Source organism: Macaca fascicularis, chromosome 2, assembly GCF_037993035.2.
Source record: "Macaca fascicularis isolate 582-1 chromosome 2, T2T-MFA8v1.1".
NCBI classification, from domain to species: Eukaryota; Metazoa; Chordata; class Mammalia; order Primates; family Cercopithecidae; genus Macaca; species Macaca fascicularis.
In genome coordinates, this window is record NC_088376.1 from 200,773,721 (window position 1) to 200,794,823 (window position 21,103).

Genomic DNA, 21,103 nt, shown 5'->3' on the forward strand with positions numbered 1-21,103 from the left:
TTATGAAAAATATATCCTACCACCTGAAAAATGAACCAGGCCAAAGTCTGTCCTTGCTAAAACAGGTGAGGAAAGGTGTTATGCTTAAGTCCTTCCATGATCTTTGCTCTGTTGTCAATCCACAGAGAATTAAGCAAACTTGTAAAATCATGGTAATAAATAAATTGTAAATAAAAATTGGTCTGTCGCATAACATAATTCTGTTCATAGCCTCAGCTTCATTCTGAAACACAGTTAACTTTAGAATTGTGGATGTAGAATACAGCTCTTGAAATATTTTTAAATCTGGAAGCAAACCAGTGCTGCCAAAAGATAATTGATTGTGCCAGTTTATAAAGAAGTGATTGGTTTAAGAAGCTAAATAGTACAACCAAACTGGCTATATTTTAAGCCAAAGTTAAATCTATTCACGGACAGATAAACAGATGTGTTCATTCTAATATGGGGCTTTATACTTACGCTTGAAAAGAGCTATGCCTGCATTAAATGCAAATCAGTCACTGTGCATGAGAACAAGATGGAAGATTTGCTTCTGTACAGCAAATCTCATCGAATAGAGTTTTTACAAAGAATGGAAATAAATAACATAAGGAAAACCAAGCATTATAAAAGTCACACTTTAGAAAAATGAAGAGAGAATACAGGGGGTGTATAGATGAATAAAAGAACAACCTGTATTACAATGGGAGACCCTGATAATACCTAACATTGTTTTAAAGCACAGACTACCTTCTGAGCACATGTATTTCCTGGAATTTAAAAATTATTGCAGGCACTCTATGCCTTGGGAACTTTTGTCATCCTCAATTGCACAGAAAATATAACTTACCAGAGGTCATATACTTAATAAGTTGCAGGGGTGGGATGATATGGTTTGCCTGTGTCCCCACCCAAATCTCATCTGGAATTGTATGTCCCATAATTCCCATATATCATGGGAAGGACCCAGTGGGAGGTAATTGAATCATGGAGAGAAGTCTTGCCCATGCTGTTCTCATGATAGTGAATAAGTCTCATGAGATCTGATGGTTTTATAAAGCAGAGTTTCTCTGCATAAGTTCTCTTGCCTGCTGCCATGTAAGACATGCCTTTGCTTCTCCTTTTCCTTCCATCATGATTGTAAGGCCTCCCTGGTCATGTGGAATCATGAGTCCGTTAAACCTCTTTCCTTTATAAATTACCCAGTCTTGGGCATGTCTTCATTAGCAGTGTGAGAATGGATTAATACATGGGATATGAATCTTGATGTAGATGTGAAGTCTCTGTGATTACCACTAGGGTTTCTTTTTCTACACCTACATGAAGGGCAGTTCTCTGGGGAGTTTTTGACCAACCCAGTTCTCCTCTCTTTCTCACTTATAGTTCTCAAGAATAACTAGATGTGCTGGGAGTATAACAACCTGAGATTGAGAGAGGCCAGCAGGAACAGCTTGGAATCCATTCTAGCGTTGCCCTAGAAAAAGAATGCTCTTCAACAATGTATCTCAGTGAGTCAGATGACCCTGTGGTATAAAACCTAGAGAAAACTACTTTCCAGGGTTTCTCAGCTGTGAGGTACAAACAGGTGACACTCTATCTGCCCCTGGCATCTTTCTGAGCTTTGAAGGCTGGCTCATAATAAATTCTAGGCTTCTGGTTTTTTTTGTTTTGTTTTGTTTTTTTGCTGCTTTTCTTTAGTGAATAAATCCATTTCCTGTAACTTGTTGTGTATGAGTGTGTTCTATCTTACCAGACTTAGACAAGTTGGTAACCAGTGCACCATGAACCACTTTACACATCCTACTGTTATCTTCCTGCACAATGAATAAGGGGCCCACCCTATTGAAGGTCTCATAGAGCAGCAGCACACCCTGAGCATCTATTCAATTCTGTTACGTACTGGGCAATGCTGAACAGTATTAAAACCTTTCTGTACTATTTCCATGTTCTCTGATCCCAATTCTAATTTTCAAGAGATATCCAAAATCTAGTAGTAAATATGGAGACAGTTTCTGTATCAGAAATTGTGGTGGCAAGACCCAGGAAGTTTTTCTCTTCAGCATTATGATGATGTTAACTATAAAGGGAAAGATGTCATGTTGAGTATTTAACATTCTTTAGAAATTCATTTTCTAACACTGTCCCCGCACAAAATTGTATCTTGGCCCACGTTACATCTCAATTAACTATACATTTCATTAAACTTATTATTTAGTTGTATTACTTTTAATTACTTTTAATGCCACATGGCAAAATTTTATCCTTCATAAAGGCACAATATAAATATTACTTACTTTGTGACATGCACCCCGTCTCTTCCATAAAAGAGTTTCTTGTATGTGGCTCTGTCTTTGGTGTTTGCTTCACCCACAATATCTGCTACACTTTAAATCATATAGGATTACATCTGCCTGGTGTATTATGATTCCTGGCCTCCCATCTTAATATGTCTAGGTTTTTAAACAACATATTTGTATAGTCATATACTAGTCGTTATAGTCTAAATGAAGTAAGCTCTTATCCAAGGGAAAGTATTCTTCAATAGATCTAAGAAGGTATACTTCATTTCTAGTCATTAGTCTGTTATTATAAACCAGTTTAAGTATATCAGTTGACATTATTTTTATAGCATTACAAATTCTCTCTAGAGCTAAATGTTTTTGTTTTCTCCTTCAAGTCTTTAAACTCCTTAGAGATGCATCCTTGGCCCCCTCTAACACTAAGCTTGTCCCCATATAAGTCAATGTAAATGGTGAAAAGAGTGTTAGTAAGGCTATGTTCTCTTTCCATTTTGGATACATGTTCTCTTCAGATTGTACCCTCTGGCTTGATCATGTCAGTTTTGAACCATGAACCTCTAGATTGTCCTTAAGGCAATCATTACGAATCATGATGTTTATGTTTTTCTGATGGCTGTCATAGCAGATTGACTTCTACCCCCTAACTAGACTGTGCCATCTAGAAATGTTAGGAACATACTTTGCTGGGAGATCCTTTTAGCTCTCTCCAATGATTCAGAGTTCCTTTTCCCATCCTCTCATCTATGATCATTAAAAACAATAAAATTATCTTGCTCATCTTTTATTCTTAGAATACACAATGCATAATACATGTTCAAATGTGTCTGGCTTATAATGACTAAGACACTAAAACATAGAAAAATAACAGTTTAGAAATTGAAACCAGAGATTCTTGGAAAGTAGATTTTAAGAAAAACTTTCTTTAAAAGAATATATGCCAGCCACATTTTCTTCATGTTAAGTATAATAAATATTTAATACATATTTAAGTTATGACCTATTCTACATTATGAAATCCATCAGCAAAATTGAAAATGTCTTGTATCACTGTAGAGGCTATGGACAAACTGAGGAAGACAAAATGCATTAGGGACATTTAACATACAGAAAAGTAGAGAAATCCATAGTGCAGGGGATTTAGTGGACTAAGTGTCGCTCTGGCCAACTGGCTGTAACTTCTCCTGGGAGTTCGTCAGATATGTAGAACTCCAGGCACCACCTCACACCTACTGAACGTGCATTTCAACAAGATTCCAGGGTGAGTTTCACGCTCATTTGCTTTTGATGAGCACTGAACTAAGACATCAAGCCTTTAGTCACAGGGTCCTGTAAGAATTCTAGAGCAATTGTGTAGGCCCCAACTGAGGAAGCAGATGTGCAACCCTATCTGCTTGGGTTTTACACTGAGCCACATGTTAATCCAGAGAGAAGAATGACAAAAATGTCCCATCTAATTTACCCAAGGTTATCAGCTTTTAATGGCTAGTGAGAAAATACATATTCCAGACTTTTTCAATTTCTCTGTAATCTGTTCTCCAAACGGCAGTGGTTGTCATACACTACAGTTCTTCAGACTGTACAGAACCCCAAGATTCAGTTCCTGGAGTCCGATCAATTTTTGACTTATGACTGTTCAGTTTAGGCATCTGTGAAGCTGTCTAAAACACATTTCTTTATCAGGACCGGTCAGCTGCCAGAAAACTGTGGAAACTGAGGCTCTAAGCATTATTCGCAGTAGGCCGTAGAATAAGAATTGTTCCTTTCTGTCCCTTGCCTGAAGGCAGAAGTTGCCTGAGGGATGTTTCTCAGCTAAAATGGCATAACTCTATAACATCTTTTAAGCAATTCACTTTTGAAAATATGTGACAAATATTATTTTTTGCTGTCAGTTACTTTTGTGAATTACATCAATGTTAATGAAAAAAAATGGGTATTAAGAGAATGGCCTCATGTGTCTTAAAGGAAAACTAAAATTTAAGTTTTTTATTCTGCTTAGAATAATGACTGATTTTCCCTTTATCTTTTACCATATGTCATAAATATATAAATCAAATAGATTTCTTTTTCCCTGAGGCTTCCTTAAGATAAGGTCAAAAAAAACGAGAAAGGGAAAAGCTACATTCTACCCGTCTTTTTGATCTGGTGAAAGCCCCAAAACGAAATTAATATTGATTTGCACTAAGAAAGGACAGCTGGTTTAGGTGGGTATATACGTTTATAATAGGCCTATTATTGATGAGCAGTAAATACAGAGGTATCGCTAGAAAATGGAATCATGATTCAGTCATGAAAAAAAAAAACCAGGAATTTAATTTTGTAAGTCTTCAGGCCATAACTAGACCAAACTGTTTTTCTCAACAATAATTCAGACAACAAAAACAATCAGTATGACTATGGGAATCGCAGATCTGGCTTTGTTTGTATTTGCACAGTCTAGACATTGCTTATATCTGTGGCCATCTGCAGTAGGCAAAATAATGGCCCACAGATGTTTGCATCCTAATCTTTGGAAGCTGTGAACATATTATGTTACACGGCAAAGGAGAATTAAGGTTGCAGATATAATTAAGGTTGCTAATCAACCCTCCTTATCTAGGTAGAGTATCTTGCAGGGCCCAATATAATCACAAAGATCCTTAGAGGGAGAAGACAAAAGTGGACGTGAGAACCAGAACCATAGCAACAGCAAAGGACAAAGTTGACGTTACTGGCTTTGAAGACAGAGGACGGGGCAAAGAGCCTAGGAATGTGGGCAGCCACTAGAACCTGGAAAAGGCAAAGAAAATGAATTCTCTGCTGCAGGCTCCGGACGAAAACACACCCTGCTAGTGATACCTTAACCTTAGCCTGCTGAGATTGCTGTGGAATTTCTGATATTCAGAACCGGAAGATAATGAATTTCTGTTGCTTTATGTGCTAAGTTTCTGATATTGTCATAGCAGCAATATAAAATTAATAATCCTGTTATCATGACTTTTATGATCATAAGACAACTACAAAATAATAAAAATACTGTGAGTGTATATTATGCATCTGCTATGTGCTAGGAACCTAAAATTTACTATTTCAGTTTTCACAAATCGCTGCCAAAAATAATCCGAAATTTATGAATGTAAAAATTAAGGTTTATGTAAAGAAAGTTGTCATCAAGTAATCGTTGAGCAAAGATTTGAAAATAACTGTTTCTAACTTATTTCAAAGTCTGAATATTTTCCACAATATCCACTGCTTCTCAGACGGTAAGTGTAATCTTGCTTTGATTTACTCAAATAACCAAATTGTGAGTAGATAAGAACTAAAATCATGGGCTGTGTAGCTGTGTCTTTATCCAGAGACAATCTAGAAGTTTCATCAATTACATAAGTTGGTTGTTATAGGATACAGTGACAAAAATCTATGCAGATAGAAATTGAGCAAATTTGAACTTGTCTTTTGAAGGACATACCTAGGTTTTGGCTGCATGAATTGTTAAATGTGCTAACCCAAAACAATTATTTCATGTTTATAAAAGATGACAAGGAAGGGTGAATTTATGGCTCAAATATGATTTTGCAGTGTCGTATGTTCTTCTTTCACAAGAAAGGAGAACCATTCCTCCCTAATTGTTGGGGTATGAATGCATCTCCTTGGGAGAGCTCTGCTGCTCTGATCATGTGGAATCATCATAACTCACAGTGTTTTATTAGCATGTTATTCCCTCAAGCATTGTTTTGTCTACAATAGTGCAAAAGCATTCCCTAGTGCACGCCTGTCTTCTCGTGGCTTTATTAGCTGGTAAACTTACAAATCTGGAATTACGCTGCCATGTTGCTCTGTAATTTCCCTTTACACTTTCTTGTCTTTTCGTGGGAGGTAGGGAGTGGAGAAATGGCTAAGCTGTTAGTGTAGTCTTTATTTCTGGTGAAAGCAGTACAGATAGCTACAATTAAAAGTCAAGCACTCATCTTTCCAACATACTATTTTTCGACAGCTGACTCAATAGCTCAGCAGGCATTTTTAGTGCCATCGTGCCAGGTATGCGATTTACACTTCACAAGTAATTCGGATCTTGGCCTCTCACTTCCTTAGCTGTCAGAATGTGGGCCTCCTGGAGTAGCAGAACGCTCAGATCCTAGAGGGAGAAGAGTGATTCCCATCCTTCAACAGACCATTAAAGAAGGAGTCCCATCTGGTAGACTTGGTAGCTGTCTATGTTCCTGTATGAAGCAGGATCGGAGGACATTATAATGATGCTAAAATTGATGAGAATTTAGAGAGGATAGCAAGCTTTTCAATAATAATTCAGAACTAACTATAAATGTTTTCTTCTGCCTCAAAAATAAAATTAAATAACATTTTTAAATGAATTGAATTTTTAATTAAGTTATTATTTTTATCCTTGACTAGCCAGCCTTGAAGACTAGGCATATGTTGGTTAATTTTTTTCTACATTTTTAGGCCAAAAGAAACATGTTTTATATATTTTTAAAACACATTTTGAATTAAAAGACTCCTTTTTTTACTCAAATGCAGAAGGGTAAATTTTATTATTCAAATGTGAATGTTTCACAAATGGGATATACTTAAAAATATAAACAAATAGAAAAAAAACAGATTCTGTGTAGGAGGCTCAGGGAAGGGCTGAAATTTTTTACTGTTAATATAATACCTGAAAAATGTACTAATTCTGCCACGTAAAGACAATAGTAATTATTAAGTTCTATTTTGTGTTTATATAGATATAATACACAACTTCTTCTTTTCATGTTAGATATATTTGAAAATTCTAGGTGAAATTGTGAGACACACAATTCCTCCAGTCATCAATGCACAAATTTATTTCTGAAATGAAGAAAAAGCATCTGAAAGATTATGGAATTCTCACATATCTTAAATTTACAAAGAGCAGCTGATAAAAGAAAACAGAAAAGTTATTATATTTTTATATTGACTCTATCCATATTACAGAAATGTACTTTCCAATTGACTTGCCAAATTATAATTTAAATTCTCATAACAGAGGTCTCACATTGATTTCTTACTATTGAAATGGTTTTCTTGCTTAAGCAGTCAAAAAAAAAAAAAAAAAAGAAATAAAAATGTCTATTTCAGTCCTCATTCAAAAACACTTACAAATCTCCCAGGTACAGGTGCTTTTGAATGAGATAAGTCTCCTAGCTGTGTGTTGTTTCATTCATGCTCTTCTGTTTCTTCACCACTGTCTGCTTTGGAAATTCTTCACCAAGTTCTCGTGGTATTTATCTTGCATTGTTTCAAACCAGGAACCATCGTTTTCCTTGCCTGATTTGCACTATTGATTTGAAGTGTGATTATCTACCTGTTTTTAATCTGGTACTCTTTGACATGGATGCATTGGCATTTGGCTCTCGCCGTTCTATGTTCCCTAACTCTAAGCTTTGATGTCCAGTACAGTGGCCAACCGCCTGAACAAGCTGTATGTCCCTTCATGTCTGGTGAGAAGGCAGAACAAATGAAGACTCATGCTGATGTTTTCATTTTGCCTTAATGACTTTGCAAGTGAATTGACTGGAAAATAAAGTTACTGAAGTACTGTTTCTAGGAGGATGTTTAATGGTTCAGAAACACAGGAAATATCTCAAGGAAATTCTTTGTTCAGGTTAGATGCAAAAGTGTAGAGTCTCTCCCTGCTAAAGACACAAGAATAAAACATCATGACTCCTAGGAGCAAAGAGAAGGCTGTTGTTGCAACAATACAGATGAACAAAGAGAGCTCAGATTTTAAAATGAGAACACCATTTCTGCAGTAATAAGGCAGGCAGGCAGCAGCAGTTATTTTTGCACATCTCTAAGGGCAGAATCAGATTTAAGGTGTGGATGATCAGGCGCGGTGGCTCACACCTGTAATCCCAGCACTTTGAGAGGCCAAGGTGGGCCGATCATCTAAGCTCAGGAGTTCGAGACCAGCCTGGCCTATATGTCGAAACCCCGTCTCTACTAAATATACAAAAATTAGCTGGGTGTAGTGGCAGGTGCCTGTAATCCCAGCCACTTGGGAGGCTGTAGCAGGGGGAATTCTTTAAACCTGGGAGGCAGGGGTTGCAGTGAGCCAAGATCATGCCACTGTACTCCAGCCTGGGCGACAGGGCAAGACTCAGTCTAAAAAATATAAACAAATAAAATAGATTTAAAGTCTGGAAATGTGGAAATGTAGACTAAGAACAAGTAATAAAGGTACTGAAGTGAAGACTTGCCAATAAAGGAGTAGAAGTTTTAAAGCAACAATGAGAAATATACAGTCCCTGGAGCAAAGGAAAATTAGATAGAGGTTCCTTCATTCATATTGGTTAAAATCCTCCACTAGTTTTCTGATAACAGGTCACCACAGCTTTATACCAGAATTGCACAGTACATCTTTTATGGGTTTTGGATGTAATTATGCTTACATAATTTTGCAAAATTTTACAAAAATTTTCTAATGTTGCACTGTACAGCAAATTATAGAATTGGAATGCTAAATGCTCAGATTCATTCCTTTTCAACGATTTCCTTTTTCTGTCACCATGAAGTTGTAGAGATGAGGAATACTTTCTGGTGATATTTTGTGCTGGCGTCTGCCTGAACAATCCCTTGATCCCAGATGATCACAGAACATATTCCAGTGGCCACTATTGAAAGTAAGGGGAACAATACAAACAGGCAAACACACGTACATAAGTGACATTTTTAGGGGAAAGCTGCCTTGTAAAAGCTTATTGTTCTTCCTGCCTACAACACACTGAAAAGGAAGTAATCCTGCTTGTCTGCTCTTATCATACTACCATCTTTATATAAAAGTAATCAAGTAAACCCACAAAGCTTTAAACACTGATGGGAGCCTCCTACACATTTTGTAGCATAGCGTCGTCGGCAAGAGTTTGGGCTTTGGAGTAGCACTGCCTGGGTTCAACGCCTGGCTCTAGCAGCTTTCATTTCTTCATTTGTGAAGATAAATGATGGTCTGGGTTTGTTGTAGATGTCATCCATCTGTTTTTATAGGGATATTGGGAAGAATAGAAAAAAATAAACTATTTCTTTACATCTACAATCTGTCCAGAACCCCCTTGTCTATTTTTGAAAAAGATAAATTGTTCTTACGTGTGCTTGCCTAAAAGAATATATCATTTTGATTATTTTAAGGAATTTGGGGGGGTGATAGGTAAAGTTTAGCCACCAGATATGAAAGCTTTGATGATATTTAGAGTTTCACATTCATGAACATGTGAATGTGAGCAAACACACACATGCATGTGTCCCATCCAGCTGTTTCTGAAAGGTCAGAGTCAAGAGGCTTCAGCTCATTGGACCACAGGACCTAGAGGGTGGCAGGCCTGTGTGAGGACCACTTCCTCAGGTGGGAAACGCTGCAGTGAAAAGCGGTTTTGCTGTGCTGGTATAGGCACACACAAACTGTGGCCACAGTGTCTCCTAAATATTGAAGCAAGAGGGTATGTCATCAACTTTTGAATCTATTTATTCTCTTTCCCCTTGGAAGGAATGCAAAATGTTTGAGCACAAAGGACCTTTGCTGAGCTCATTCTATGTTTATATTTCTTCTTGCAGATAAATTATAACACATATTATAAAGGATATATGTAATCTGTAAACTTGCATTATTAGAATGAAAATTTTGCTGACGTATTCTTTTCTCCTTGAGGTAAAGAGCAGTTAAATAAGAGACAAATCCCCCACAATTACAACGAAATAAAGATGATTGTAAATTCATAGTAATAGAGAAAATCCAAGATTGATAGTGCTGTTGGAAGAGGTTATAAAATAGATATTCAATAGCATAAATATCCTCTAAATGACCATACATTTTCAACAGTATGGAGATGCAGATTAGTCCCTTCTTAGTTTTGTTTGTCTTTAAAGTAGCAGTGGAGGTAATTTTCTATTGAATTGAAATATGCTGTTGGCACTTCTTCACGGATCATAGTACACTTTAATAACAATGTCTATTATTGTTAGCAGGGGAGAGCGATTCCACCAGATGACAAAACTGATGTATCCCTCGGTGCCCATTTATAGTGGTTAAATGGGATTTAGTGAATTGTTAACAAACTGGTATAATTTGTATAAATGTGTTTTATTGCCACTTTTGAAATATAGATGTTTCTATAAGTCTAATGTCTAATATTTAATCCCCCCAATTCAAATATGTTTTTTGCCAGTAATTAACTCAAGAATAGATGGGCAACATTGAAATAAGGTAGCTTTTGATATGTAATAAGGAACATAAAAATGATTAGAGTTATACTAAGTGGACCCAGCTTTAAAATATAGTGAGTTTTCATTTATCAAAGGCATTAAAATAGTGTTAAGAAATATATTTCTAGTAGTCATTCATCTATCTCAAAGAGGCTTGAACAAGTTACCTTTTAATATTTCTCATGAATTAAGAATGCAATCACTTCATGGCCTTGTTTGAATTCATGCCAAGAAAGAATGCCGAGGCCAGTGTGGTATATACCTTATGACATTATTATAATCACAAAGTTGTTACTTTTTATTGTAAAGTAAGATATTAACATGTAAAAAAATTAAGCAATAAAGAGAGTATTAAGTAAAAAATAATATTATTTGCCTCATAGCCTCATTCTCATCTCCTAGAGGTGGCCAGATTTAACCATTGCTATTTGGTTTCTGCTTAACAACCAAAATCTGAATAACATACTATATCAATATATTTTCTTTACTACATTTGTACATTATCTTGCTTCTCCAACAGCAAAACTAATGAATTCACCATGATTACCTGTCTCCTGCTACCAACTTTCCATTTAAGATGTTATATTTTATTACTTATATTTCCTACTTTTTGCTCTGGTTCTAAGCTCTAGTCCTTGTTCTATAAATAAAAAAAAAATTACTCTTCAGTCTTAACCTGAAGAAGTAAATACGTAATTTACCTCATTTTACTTTTACATCTCCTAAGTTTATGGCATTTTTATTTTATTCTGTCACTTTAATTAATTATTCTAGGCTTCACCTATAGGATCTAAAAATTGAAATTCAATAAATCCTGCTGCCAATTTGGTGTTCATTTACACACCATTTCTGCAACTAACTAGAGTAATTGGACCTGAAGAAAAAATAATGCTATCCTTTGGGGTATTCAAAGGAGAATGTTGCACGTTTTAAGGTCAGATAGATTTATTTTATATTTTCCATTGCTCAACATCATGCCAGATTTGGAAGATTGAAATTCTTTAACACTCTCTACAATTAATAATATTTTTCATTCTCATGGAAGAGAGTAATATTGGAAGTGAAAACCATCATTTTAAATATGAGTCTCAGTAAGATCTTTTTTCCCCATTCCAGAAGAAATATTACGCATTTTGTATTAAGGGGGGAAAGATTTTAAAATGTGGAATTCATGTGAAACATCTAATTCTTTTCACATATTGTACTTGTGTCTTTTAAAATTTTCTGTTTAAGAATAAAGAAGGATATGCCCAGTGACACTATCTCAAATGAGGTCAGAGAGCTGTGATTAGGGGTCATAATTAATTAGGGGTCATATAGCTCATAATTAATGCTCCAGGGGATAAGAGATGAGGTTGAAAGAGTTGCACTGTTTGTAATTACAGAGTTGACTGGCTAATCTTACAAAGCTGTGTGTTCAGGTGAAGACAAACTCATGTCTCTTTAAGACTAAGTGAGCTGTGCCACTTGGCTGTTTCTCTCCTTAGACTAACAGGTGTCGAACGATACAGATAATACCGTAGTGTTGTTCGGCAATTACAGTTGAAACTATCATGTTCACCCACATCCATATGCTCCTGAAGCTGGGCTGGCCGTGGAACTGAGTAGAATGTGGGTGAAAGAGATAGCTATCACTCTAGCACAGACCTCTCAAATATCTTGCACTGTTTCTCTTGGCAGTGCATCCAGAAATCAAGAACATTGAATTGCAGACCCACATAATGGAAGGAGCATATTTCTCTGGGTAACAATTTACAGGAAAGCACACAGAGAGCAACTTGACCAACATTCATCTGTGATAAAACAAATACATAAAATAAACTTTCATTATGTTAAAAGTCATGAGACACCAGGGTTTATTCATCTGTGATGAAACCAAGAAATAAAATAAACTTGCATTATGTTAAAAGTCATGAGACAACAGGGTTTATTAGTGGCATACGATAGCCTCGCCTGATTCATATGGCATCGTTTTATTAGGAAAAAAAAAGTTAGACTTGACTTGTCTCTGTTTTTTGATGTCTTGAAACTCCTATGAAATTGTTTATTTAAAAAGAATAAGAATTAGGCATATGCCAGAAATATAGGTTATATAATAATTTAATACCTATTTAATTTGCTTCATATTTGGACCAATAATTTCTTGTGCAATTCTTTTTTTCCCAGAGTTTATGAAAAAATTTTTCTTTGTTGGCAAAAATATATTATGATTTCCTCATCATATTGCTAAGCTAGTCCATCATCTTAATCATTAAAGTTTGTTTAATGGAATTTACTTCCTTCTTGAAGACACACTTCTCTGAGCCATTCAGTTATAATTTTCGGGATTGCACTATAATTCGACCAATTGCTTTTTAACTTTTCTATCTGCAGAACAGCTATTATTCCAGGTTTTCTTTTCCTTATATATCATGCTTTTTTCTTTTGGTATTCCTTTTGCAGTTTTCCAGGCAACATTCTTTAGTAATTATTTAAAGAAATTATTCAAAGAACATAAACTTTTTGACTTCTTGTATTTCTAAAATTATGTTTACTTTCTCTTCATAAACTATGAGGGGCTTGCTTACATGCAGAATTCTGGGTTTGAAATCATTTCTATCAAATCTTTGATAGCACTGTTCTACTGACTTTTAAATCCACTATTACAAATCACTTGTCTATCACATTCTGTTGGAGGTAACCTGTTCTTGTTCTCTGAAAGCTTTTTATTCCCTCATTTACTGTTAGCATTCTGAAATTTGTTGGTGATGTGTATGGTGTAAGGCATTTGAAAATTTATTCTGCTTGGCCCTTGGTAGGATCTTTTAGTCTAAAACATCCCTTTTTCAGCTCTGGAAAATCCTCTTCATATTTTTAAAGTCATTTTCTCATTTCCATTTTCTCAGTCCTCCTCATAGCCCTTCCATCCTCTAGAAGACCTCCTAGATACATATTTAATATCCTGTTTTGATGCTTTATCTCATTTTAAAATAAATGCATGCTATTAACTACTTTGTGATGCTGAATTTAAAAAAAAAACCCACACGTTTTTATGGGAAATTAATATGAGCAGTCTGTATCTCCCTTCTCCAAATAACTCAGAATTGTTGTTATTTTACCCTCTACTTTGGTATATAAAATTCAATATACACCTATCATTACTAACTTTTTTGGTTATTTAACATGTATCTAAAATGTTTCATAAAGCATTTGAAAATAGGTAAAACTAAATTAATTTTAGACTTTTAACCTTTCGCTTATTTTTACCACATTTAATTTTTTTCCTCCAATATTCAAACACATTATAAGGAAACAGACATCACACTGGGAAAGTATTTAAGGTATTTAGTGAAGACTGGCATCACAGGAGTTGTTATTTGGGGTGTGTGTGGGTGTGTGTGTGTGTGTGTTCACACTTTCCAATATTTGGCCTCCTCTGATTGGAGGGAAGGGTATGGTGGTAAGTAGATACGTCTTCAATGAATATTTAAAATTGATTATCTGAATAAGAGCACAATTTATGTTTTTTCAAGTGCATATTATAGTGAGCTGCAAATTTCAAGAACTTACTGTGGTTTCTAATTTATGCTTCTATGAAATAAAATACAGAATCATTAAGTAGAAAATGAAGGGTGATACCATTTCCTCAGTTTGCACTTGAGCAGAAATTCTATCCAGGTCAAGTTATCCAGGTTCACAAACTTTAGAAGCACCCTCTTATTTATCAGCATGCAAGTAATATACAAAATTTAGAATAAAGACATACTGAAAAGCACTCATAATTTGAAATTTTATTTTTATTAAATATTGGTATTTAATAAAAACCCCATAGTTTTAAAAAGCAAGAACTATTTAGTACTGGTTTAGTACTTATTAGTTACATATACGTGTATAACAGTGCTAGAAAAAGGAACTCAAAATCTCTTATTTACATGCATTATAGATGAGATTATAAATCAGGTTTTGAATTTTACTATAATTGTGCTTTTCAAAGTAGATAATTAAATTGCTATGTCTTTGGAAAAGGTCAGCCTGTTGGGATAGCACAGATTAATCTCTCTGGGGCATTTGCTCTTAATAACCATGAATCGTTGTTTCATACACTTGAAGACTTGGCGAGATTCTATCCAGTTTAAAATACTTTGAAAATGACAGGAATTCACTAAGAAACCCTCTAACAGTTTTATTTAATCACCAATTAACCTGTATAAGCACCTTTGTGTAATCATCTACCAGTTAACCTACTGTATGATCAGATATTTGGGAAAATGAGAGCATAAACCCTCCTGGGTTTCTTTGTTCGTTCCTGTGTTTGGTTTGGTCTTGGCACCCTGAGCTAGATGTACAGAGCAGAAGATATGAACTTAGGGTCAGACAGGATAAAATCTCTAATTCTATAAATTGTTATTAAATATCTGCTACCTGGTTTTGTATGTCTGTAATAATGTTTCTGGTCCTTATTATGATACAAATAATAAGAATAATTTTTATACAACTTCTTAAGAGTTGTAAAAGATCGTTTCTAAGATACAATGACAAAAGCTATGTCTATGCCTGCAAAATTAAAGTTCTTTATTGAGAAAGTGTCACTATCAAACCCTCCTAATGAGGCACAAACCTGAAAACCATCAGATAATTTGATCTTGAGTTATCTAACATCAATATTCTCATGTTTATGGGATTTTTCAGCCTCTCATTCATATAGCCTAAGAGAAAAAGAACAGATTGATAAATTATAAGTGAAATATGCTGTTTTCTAAGAAAAGACAGAGAGATAAATATAATTCATGCATTTTTTTAAGATTCTGAACTTAAAGTTTGCTAAATTCTACCAACATACTCTTAAATTACTAATATAAGAAGATCTGATTTCTACCTGGAAAAAGATCTTTAGCATGTGGTTGTTATTAGTGTATGTTTGATCATTATTTTTGAAAAGTTTATTTAAAGAAACAAACATCTTTATTGCTTAAAATAAGGGCTCTTGTTCTGAAATGATGCCTGCTTTTTCCTTCTGGTCATTAAGCAGCTTTTGCTTTTTAGTAACATTCTCTGATTGTTCTGAAGGTGTTAAAGGTTTCCCTTGTCCTGGTATTTGAAGAAAGGAGTCTGCCCACCCCTTATATTAATGTCTTCAGATGTGTGTTGGCATCAACTCTGGACTCTGTATTAGTCTGTTCTCATGGTGCTAGTAAAGATATACCTGATATTTTATAATTTATAAAGGAAAGAGAATGGACTCATAGTTCCACATGGCTGGAGAGGACTCACAGTCGTGACGGAAGGCAAGGAGGAGCAAAGTCACATCCTACATGGATGGTGGCAGGCAAGAGAAGACTAAGTTATGCAGGAAAACTCCCCTTTATGAAACCATCAGATCTCATGAGACTTATTTATTGTCATGAGAAAAGCATGGGAAAAACCGCCCCCATGATTCAATTACCTCCCATCGGGTCCCTCCCATGACATATGAAAATTGTGGGAGCTACGACTCAAGATGAGATTTGGGAGGGGACACAGCCACACCATATCAGACTCCTAAGGAAAATATGTTTAGGATTTGGGGATGGCAGTATTTAAGGGGAAGGAACAAATATGGAGACTATTATGTAGGAGAAAATCACAATTTTTAAATTAGTCTTAATTGATAAGGTTCATCACAACAACAAAAAGATACTTGTAGTTGCCTTATTCTCTGAATTATTCAGCATACTTTTTTTGGCTTAGTTCATTTGGAGTGCTATAACAAAAGGCCATAATTTGGGTAGTTTATAAACAATAGACATCTATTTCTCATAGTTCTTGAGGCTGAGAAGCCTAAGATCAAGGTAGTAGCAGATTTGGTGTCTAGTGAGGCCTCACTTTTTTGTTTAAAAATGCAACCTTCCCAGTGTGTCCTCAGTTAGTAAAATAAATTGTATTTATCTGCTAGATTATTTAATGCTAATTCCTCTAGTATTCCTGGTGGGAAAAGTGAGAAGCTATTTGAGGCTGATTTTATAAGGACACTAATACTATGATGAAGGTACCTCTTTCATGACTTAATCACCCCTCAAAGGCTCCACTTTCTAATACCATCACATTAGGGGTTAGGATTTTAACATATGAATTTTGGGGGGACATAAACATTTAGCCTATTGCATCAGCATGTGTAAATTACATTTTAACTCAAAATGATTTTATCAGTTAATTTTTATTTATTTTCTTTTTCTGGGAGCCTAGACTGTTGAGGACTGCATGTCATCAAAGTTCAAAATCAAATAGATGCCCGTGATTATTACATGATTATATCAACTTAGAAACATTTACTATTTAATGAATTTTAGCTTTGTAGAACATCTATTCTGAACCACAAAAACATTCATGTTTTGAATGGCATTTTCTTATCAGTAGTAGTTTAACTCATCACTATTTAATATTTACTGTATTTTAATACTATTATTTTCATGAACAAGCCCGTTTTATCACTTGTTGACAGAGGGCTTATTTTTAGCAGACATTTATTACTTTTTAAAACTGTATTCTTGGTCAATTTCCAGCATTATATGAAATATCCTAAATAAAGGTGAGAGCAATTTCAGCATGAATCTATGAAGCTAATGGCTAGAAACTGTAGCTGCAAATACATTGTTCAACCATATTTTCGCCTGTTTACTGGAATCCTACTGGTGCTGACTAATATTTTCACACTCTTCACTTAGTATTTATGCCTTCATACAATTAGTAAAAGAAATTTCGTCTACATTTTCCATGTAGTAAGACCTCCCAAAATTTATCTCTGCATTTTGAAGAAGAGTTTCTAAAATAAAATCACCATAATTTTTACTGGAATTACAAATCACACACACATTATAATGTAATACATGTACTGTGTATTGTAAAAACATGCAAAAGACATTCAATTTTTGAGAAGTTTTTGTACATTTTATGACCATCTATGTAAATAAATGTGTTTGATTCTAATATTAAGAATAATTTTAAAGAATTTCTACTTTTGTTTACTGTTTGCTTACTTAATGAGCAGAACTGTCACATTTATTCTAGTCTATAATGTTTCACAACATGGTTACAACAACCCAAGGCTGTTTGGGTCTGAAATTAATTTTATTTCTCTGCTAGATCATTTAATGCTAATTCCTTTACATCTCCCAACCCAGTTTCAGATCACTGGTTCCTTCTACCATTGATAAACTCATTAGCCTAAAGAGTTATTTTTTTTAAATATGATGACAGCAATCCCTAACATCATTTGTTCATTGTTACGTCCAAAATTCAGTCATTACCACTGAGGTAATCACTCTGCCTTTAATTACGCTGCCTAAAAAGGTCTACAACAGCTTTGGTTCTAAGCAGAACTTTCCTTGAAGCAATTCACCTCAAACTATTAAACCAAGAAATTAATGGCTCTGTCTACTGTGGCTGTTTCTGCCAGATCACTTGAATAAGATAAAGTTTTGTATAAAGCACATTCTTTTTCCTTTGTCCTTGGCTTGCAATTTATCATGAAATTTGATGACCTTCCTCCAACTCATCATTCTGATAAAAATTTCCCACTAGAACATAAAACTCTAGCCACTTCCTGTGTTCCGAATAGCAATTGTTGATTGTGTGTGTGTGTGTGTGTGTGTATCTGTACAGGGGAGAAATGTTGTTATATGGAGAACAGCATCTTAAAGAGTCATATGGCAACACTAGAAAGTGTAGTATAGAAAAATAAACCAGCTGTTGCTCCCTGGCTTTTTACCCCTGTCTCTCTGACACACACTGAGAACTTACCTAGTCCCCTTGGTCTGGTCTACCCCTGCAGAACTTGCTTCTAGAAAGGAATTTGATTAATTCATTCACACCGAGATAAAAACAATAAAAGGTTCAAATACTGCTAGGGAAAAGGCCTTTTTAAATGCCTTCAAAAAAGTATAACTATAATTGTAAAAAATTATGTTTTGTTAAGTAGTAGATTAGCATTGCCTTTTGAGAATATTAACAAAAATGTAAATATTATATAATCCTAATATATGGTTTACAGTAATAAATGCACGTGCAAGACACAGTTATAGAAGTTTTACATGTAACCTCTTTTATTCTAATAACAATACTTGGAAGTGGGAAATATTATTCTTCTTATTTTTATATATGTAATATTAGAGAAGTCTCCATGAAATTTCTGAAACCATAGTGCTAAGCTAATTAGTAAAATTATTAAATAAACTCACCTAATCTTTTTTGGAGGGTAGGGATTTGACTTCATAGCATATACTAACTATTTAAAAAGAAAAATATTCCACAGAGAATGCATGCATGCTACCACTAACTTAAACTTTAAAATATAATAAAGCTTATAAGCACTGGAGGAAAATAAAAACACTACTTGAAAGCACTGGAAATCAAGCAAAGGCAGAAACTAAATGGGGGTCCATTCTTGGAGGAATAGAGTAGGTCTGCCAGATATTTAATTGGAGTTTCAAAAGGAGAGAAGATAAATAAAGAGGGGAAATTGAGAAATAAAGCAAAAGCCAAATTGCTGGAAAAAAAAAAAAACTTTAAAAAAAGATTTGAAATCGGCCAGAAGAAAAAAAATGACACATTAAAAAGAAGAGCTCCAAAATATAAATTACTGCAGACTTCTCGTAAGAAATAATGGAGTGCATAAGTCTGTGGAAAGACACGTCAAGTGCTGAGAGAAAAATCTGTCAACCCAGAAGTCTATACCTGTTGCAAATAACTTTCAAGGAAAAAAAGGAGATAAACATAATCTAATTCTCATCAGAAGAACAGCACTATAAGGAAGGCTGTAAGAAAATCCTTAAGAGACAGGGAAACGATAACAAAATGAAGCTCAGATATCCAGAAGAGAACAAAGAGCACTGGAAATAGTAAATATTAAGGTAAATCTAATACAAGGCTTTACCCTCTTAATTTCTTTAAAATATATGTAATTTTATTTAAAAGTGTAAATATGTATTATGTGGTTTGTATAACTGTAACATGGCAGAAAACTGAAGCAGAGAGGATGAAAGGTGTGAGGGCCTATATGGCTGGGATTTCTTAAATTTTACATGAAGTATTACAGTTTTAACACTGAGTAAATGGTGAAATGTTAAAGATACACATTGCAATTCCTTAGAGTAACCACTAGAAAATACTGCAAAGGACGTTAACTAAATTAAATGCATAAATAAAAACAGAATTCTAAAAAAATTCAAACACACACACACACACACACACACGAAATTACCAATACTTTCTCACAAAGAAATCTGCAATCCAGGATGGGTTTACTGGTAAATTCTATAAAACATTTAAAGGAAATATAATGCAATTTTTTTTTCAAATTTTAAAAGAAATTTAGATAGGAAAACCTTGCAATTTGTCTGATAAAACAATAATTTCCCTGATAACAAAATGAGACAAGGTCATTACAAGGAAAGAAAACTACAAACCAATATCCTTTGTGAACATACATGCAAAAATTCTCTACAAAATACTAGCAAATCAAATTCATCAATACCTGTTAAATCCACATAATGACCAACTGGGAAATCATGTGAGGAATGCAAAGTTGGTTTAACATTTTAAAAAGTGAGTGTAACTTTCCATATTAATGAAAGAAGAGGAAAATCATTTTATCAAGTCAATAGATGGAAGAAAAAAGTCTCTGAAACTATTCAATAATTATTTATCTAATAGCTCTTAGCAAATAAGGAGAGAAGACCTACAATTTATGAAAAAAAATATAGAATAACTATGACTAATATGATATTCAAAGGTCAGAGACTAACCACTTTTCCCGTAAGATTAGTAATGAGGAAAGCATATCTGCCTGCATCACTTTTATTCAACACTGTATTGGATGTCCTTCCCGATGCAATAAAGCAAGGCAAAGAAATACAAGGCAAATAGATAAAAAAGGGGATAGTAAAGCACTCTTTATTCACAGATGACATTGTTTTTTAAAGTAAAATATATTAAAGTATCTAGAAAACAAATAATAGAACAAACAAGTGAATTTAGCAAAGTCACAAAATATAAGGTTGGTGTAAAATTAATTGTATTTATAAATAATAACAAATAATTAAGAAATAAGGCTGAAAAATTTAAAAATGCACTTATGGTAGCACCAAAACACAGTTACTTGTGGTAACTGCTATCAAAACAAACCTAAATTTTAAGGATAATTTTAACAACTGGGTATCTACCCAAAGGAAAAGTTGTATCAAAAAGACACCTGCACTCGCATGTTTATTGCAGAACTATTCACAATAGCAAAGACATTGAATCAACCTAGGTGCCAATCAATGGTAGATTAGATGAAGAAATGTGGTACATATACACGATGGAATACTATACAGCCATAAAAAAGAAGAAAATAATGTCTTTTGCAGCAACATGGATAGAGTTGGAGGCCATTAGACTAAGTGAAATAACCCAGAAAGAGAATATCAAATACTGCATGTTCTCACTTAAGTGGGAGCCAAACAATGGGTACATAGGGACATAAAGATGGAAATAAGTAACATTGGAGACTCCAAAAGCAGGGAGGGAAAGAGGGGAGTGAGGATCGAAAAACTATCTATTGGGTACTCTGTTCACTCTTCACTATTTGTGTGATGGGTTCACTAGAAGCCCAAACCCCAGCA